This window comes from Solanum stenotomum, unplaced genomic scaffold (assembly GCF_019186545.1).
Source record: "Solanum stenotomum isolate F172 unplaced genomic scaffold, ASM1918654v1 scaffold31754, whole genome shotgun sequence".
Lineage (NCBI taxonomy): Eukaryota > Viridiplantae > Streptophyta > Magnoliopsida > Solanales > Solanaceae > Solanum > Solanum stenotomum.
The window spans coordinates 1-5,476 of record NW_026031599.1 but is presented as its reverse complement, the minus strand read 5'-3'; the positions used below and the strand labels follow the sequence as shown (position 1 = coordinate 5,476).

Sequence of the window (5,476 nt, the reverse complement as noted above, 5' to 3'; positions counted from 1 at the left end):
CAACACTTTCCCGAAATAAGGTCTAAGGCAGGAATTATAGAAATTTAGCATGCTCGACACCCGAACCCCTCCATACTCAAGCAAATCAATAAACAATTGCCTAAACATGCTCAATCTCACGAGAGAAAACCATAGCCTACCTGAAAGCCGATCACGCGTGCTCCAACTCACGGTACCGGATCTTTTCCTCTCCGAACGGTCTCCAAATGCTTCCCCACTAACAAAAGGTTAATCACCTTGTCATTACGAATATATTGACACTAAAATTATATTTTTCGGAGACGGACCCAAAATCGGGTCTAAAACGGGATTGTGGGGCCCACAATTAGAATCTCAAAATCGAATCCGTGGAAACGTCCCAACTACCTTACTAAACTAATACCCAAAATTTTAGCACAACCAGATGCCTACAACACCGCAAATCTGCCACAATAATTAAAAAGGGCAGCCCCTTGATCACCAATTTTCGGAAAAACGAGACCCTTTCAACCCAAACAGATTATACCACAACGATTCTTGCGAAAAACTCTACAAGTTAGCCACAAGAATGACTCAAAAAGGACTTACGATGATCAAGATCTCACATTTCAAAATTCAATAACAAAACCATCCGGAAATCACATTGGCAGTGGCTAAAATTGATTTCTTACCTCAAACGAAGCCTCCCCTCGCGTTTCCGAGATCACCGCTAGATTCCCCTCGAAATTCTCTTGAAGTTTGCCTTTTGAATCACTTAATTTGGACTCAAAATGAAGGATTAATCTCAAGTTGAAGTTGAACAAAAAAATTGGACGAATTTCGTTCTTAAAATCTGGAAATTTCCAGATATCACTCCTCTGCCACGTGTCGTCACGTGGCTCTGCCACGTCATTGCCGCGTCAAAATTCTACAACCCTTCAAACTTAAATTTCGATGTTTCGGACTCGTTCGGAGTCGGAAAAATACAAACCTTATATGGAATCTGATTGGAAACGATATTTCGGACTCAACGGTGAAGGTGGAATTTCCATTTGGAGCTCGCTTCGATGAAAAGTGGGTCCCACACCCAGTATCGTTTTGAACCAGATTCCACAATTGCCATCTAAAGCCTCGGGAAGTGAACAAAAGGGTCGTTCTAGACCAAAATCAATATTCGAAAGCTAACCTAGCTGTCAGAATTTTCATCTGAGCACGACTTCCAAGAAGGTTGACCAAAGTCAACTTTTCAAGTCATTACATTAATAGTTTTACATTATCAAAAACTTATTAAAGTTATTAATAATTAAGGAGTTGATTGTAAATGTTGATGTACCCATTGTTCGTAAAATAACTTTATCATTTTAGTTGCAACAAGAACACAAGCTTAGATGTGGAAGAGAGCATAAGAAGACGAAGCATAAGAGGAGCACAATTCTTTGTAAGTGTCTTGCTTCTTATTACAAAATTTTAGAGTTATTGAATTCAAATTAAAGACAATATTTAAAGTTCACATATTATTATTATCAAAAATAATCTTTAAAGGATACTAATACGTCATAATCTTTAACAAAAAAAAAAAAGAATAAAAAGATAAATTCATAGAAGGAACAAAAAAATATTAACTACTAACAAATATGTGACTGAAATAATGCTACATGCACAATGAGTAAAGATTTGTTCAAAAGATAAGGATACTTTTCAATCTAAATAAAAAATAAAAAAAATCAAGAAAAGGATTAAAAATAATTAACTTTGATTATATATATGTTGCAATAATAATGCTGATAATTATCAATACAAAAAAAAGATCACTATATTAACCAAAAAAATTACAAAATATTACGCTTATAAAAGTTATAATTTTAAAAATGAATTAATCTTTATTTTAGAAAAAAACATTTATCCAACTAAATAAAGAGGTTTTAAAATTTCTTTGCCAAGTAGCTAAAAATTAGGATTAGATAACTACTAATTAATTCGTATTGAATTTTGAATTTTAAGTTTTAAACAACCCAATTAAATATTAAATAATTAAATATTAAATAAATAAGTTATGGATATATTAATTATTTAAGTATTATAAAGTCATATATTAAATATAACTAATCACTTTTTGAATTTCATCAATCTTTAAGCAATTGGTGAAAAGGATTTACTCTCCATTATGCAAAGAAATCCTAAATTTCATTTTGTCAAGGTAATCATCAATTTTTATCACTTCTTTTCATATTTTGGTATTGAAAATCTCATGAATCAATCTTCATCACTTCTTTTTATAGTTTGGCATGTATAGGATTGTTTACCGAAGAAAACAAGCATACGACTCCTATAATTTTTTAACGCAACAAAGAATAGTAGAAAGATTTACAAGTATGAAATTTATTATAGGCCAAATCATAGATCTATTTGATATATGCTAGAGAAAGAGATTTCGTGCTTGAAGTGTATCCACAAATATTATATATGTATTGAAATATTCTTAATATTTAGTTTTCTATTAAAAAAATCAACAGAACAAATGATTTTTATCTATAAATTTTGTTTTGACTTTTTATTAATGCTTATATCTTTTATTTTATTTTTGGATTAATTTTCAGGTTTTGCTTTCGTTTATATGAATGATTAAAGAGATGCAATGGTTGATATTGCTTGCTTTTTTATTTCTTCTTTTGAGACTAAAGAAGATAAAATAAATGGCTGAAACTAGAAAGTTTGATTGCAGTTTACATAATCATGGCTGCTTTCTTAATCATAATAATAAAAATAATAAATAAGTATACAAAGATTTTACTTGAAGAGAATGTAATAAGTAAAATTATCATTATCATTATCATAATAATAATAAAGAATTATCTTCTTTTTAAAGTCTTTTATAAAATTATTTAAATTTAAAATTGAGAAGTTAATTAGTTTTAAATGATAAAGATCTAAGGGTGTGTGGTTCCCTTTTTTGTGGGAAGTTATCACATATTTAATTTGAATAATAATAATAAAAATGTCTTTTTGTACGGTTATTTTTTAAAAAATAATATATTTTTAAAAAAAGTACATTTTTTTTGTTGGCGGAATTGTAAACAAAAAAATTGAAACTCGAAATTAAAAATTTTAAAAATGTAAAATACAGAATTCAAATTTCCACATAAAAAAAATAAAAATGAAACATGTCAAGTTGATTTTTTTAATGAAACTTAATCTATCTATATAAATAAAATATTAAATTTATTTATTGAAAGATTACTTAAAATTAACGTGATATAATCATTTTATAATTTTCAAAATTTATATAAGATAATAACTAAAAAATTTAACTATCTAAATTTGAAAAACAAAAAATAAACATTGCAGAACAGGAGTGTGATTGTTAATTTAAAATTTTAAAAAAAATAAAAATAAAATTGCTCCACGTTAGTCAGTGGATAATTTTAAGGAACAATTCAATTAGTGGATAATTTTAAGGAATAATTTCAAATTTTAAATTATTATAAAATAAAAGTTACAAACTTAACTAATAATAATAATAATAATAATAATAATAATATTAATAATAATATTTTTTCAGAAATGTTCCAAATGACAGTCACACATAAAATTCTTTTCCCGGTATCAATTTTCAAAATAAAATTCCCCCAGAAAAATTCGAAAATATTAAAAATATACAAAATCTATATTTTTTTTATTTTTTATTTTTTAATTTGAATTGATCCTGATCCTAATCCTTATCTGATTGATGATTTTTGAATTTCAAATTGATGACAACTTCTTATTAACGATTTATTAACTTTTCGTAATGAATGACTTCTTATTGCATTACAATTATCCTATAAATAAACTATCCCACTTCTTCTAAACCAACCCCACCCACTTCTTCTCCTTTTGTTCCTTTTTTTTTTCCCATTAATCAACAGGGAAAGAAATACTTTGGGATGCATACACTTACTTTGTTTTCATTGTCTTCTTGAATTTATTTTTCATATTGAAAAAATCTATGATAGTTCAAATTATGAGTTTTTTGATATAATATATTATCATGATTATCTATATATGATTAGTTTTTTTCTTATATATATATATATATATATATATCAAAGTAAGACACATCCAAGGAGGGATCAATCCTCCATTAGTGAAGGAGATTTTCTATATGTCAATATCCAATCAAAGAGTACAATTCTATATATGTCAATATCCAATCCAAGAATACAATAGTGGTACAATTATTGTCTGATGAAACTAACGGTAATTTATGCTTCTTTGAAAGAATTCTTTTCACGAAAAACTTACTTTTTATATTACAAATATTTTGAAATTCTAAAGCGTTATGTTTCAAATGGGGTGTTATTAGCAATGAAGAAGATAAAACAAGGATGTTGATGTCGGGGCCATAAATTCCATGTCAGGAAAGGAAAATATTAAATATATACTAGGAGAAATATATATATAAAATAATTTAGTAAGGAAATGCTTAAATTAAAATCAGAAAAGGAACAAAAAAAAATATTATTAACTAAGTAATAAACAAAATTAATTTAAAATCTGGAATTAAAAATTTAAAACAATTTAAATCTTAAAATCTGTTTAAAGGAGAAGAATACTTATGCACGATGGAGTTTTTTAAAACATAATTCATATTCAATTAACAAAGTTAATTTATAATCTGTAATTTAAATTATTTTAAATCTGAAAATCTTTTTAAATCTGAAAATATTTTCATTTTAAATAACAGAAAAAGAAGAAGATAACTTTACCCTTTTTTTAAAAAAAAATAAATCTTCCCACGTTTTAAAAAATAAGACGAATCTCTTTTTCTTATCCTCTTATATATTTTTGTATCTATTGTTTTTAATTTTTATCGACTTTTAATAATTATATTCTACCATCAGATTTTTGCTCGATGTTGAGATAAAGAAAAAATAGGAGTAAGTGGCACATGAAAGTGAAAAACATCCTTTAAGTTTATGTATCATGGTGAAAAATTTAGAGAATTAGAAAAATAAATGTAAGTTTTGATTCATTTGATATTTGGTATATTAGAAAGATAAAGTATAATGAATATTTTATTTAAGTTGAATATCTGAATAAAATAAGTATAAAGCCTTTGATTATGATCCGTTAGCATCTCTGAAATAGTTGAAGTTGTTACAAAAAATAATAGTATTGCATCGATTTGGCCAAGAATGATGTTCATATTATTATTATTATTATTAGTTTTCTGAGTGAAAGTTGGGAGGTTTAAATAAAAAGATTTTTCAATTAAATTTGTGTTTTTATAAGAGTATTATACTAATTCTCATTAAAATAAAAAAATAAATATTAAATATTAATTAAAAATCTAAATGCATATGCATCACAAAAAACCACGTGTCATTTTTAGGATAAAATTATTTGTCATTGTAATTTTAAGTTATTGGTATTATTAAGTGCATAATACGTTTTATTAGTTATTTTTAAGTATAAAATTATCACATTTTAAATTATCCGCGCGCGGGGCAGTAATAATAATAATAATAATAATAATAAT

General features: G+C 26.0%; 1 long non-coding RNA gene across 1 annotated transcript in view; it reads right to left on the bottom strand.

Moving 5' to 3' along the window:
• LOC125852033 (uncharacterized) overlaps positions 1-783 on the bottom strand; it is a 2,301-nt gene extending 1,518 nt beyond the window's left edge. The window contains exons 1-2 of the long non-coding RNA XR_007444960.1: positions 651-783; positions 141-217 (exon numbers count right to left, since the gene is read on the bottom strand). This is a non-coding gene — a long non-coding RNA (uncharacterized LOC125852033). The remainder of the gene's footprint in view (positions 1-140; positions 218-650) is intronic.
• Between the last annotated feature and the right edge of the window lie 4,693 nt (positions 784-5,476).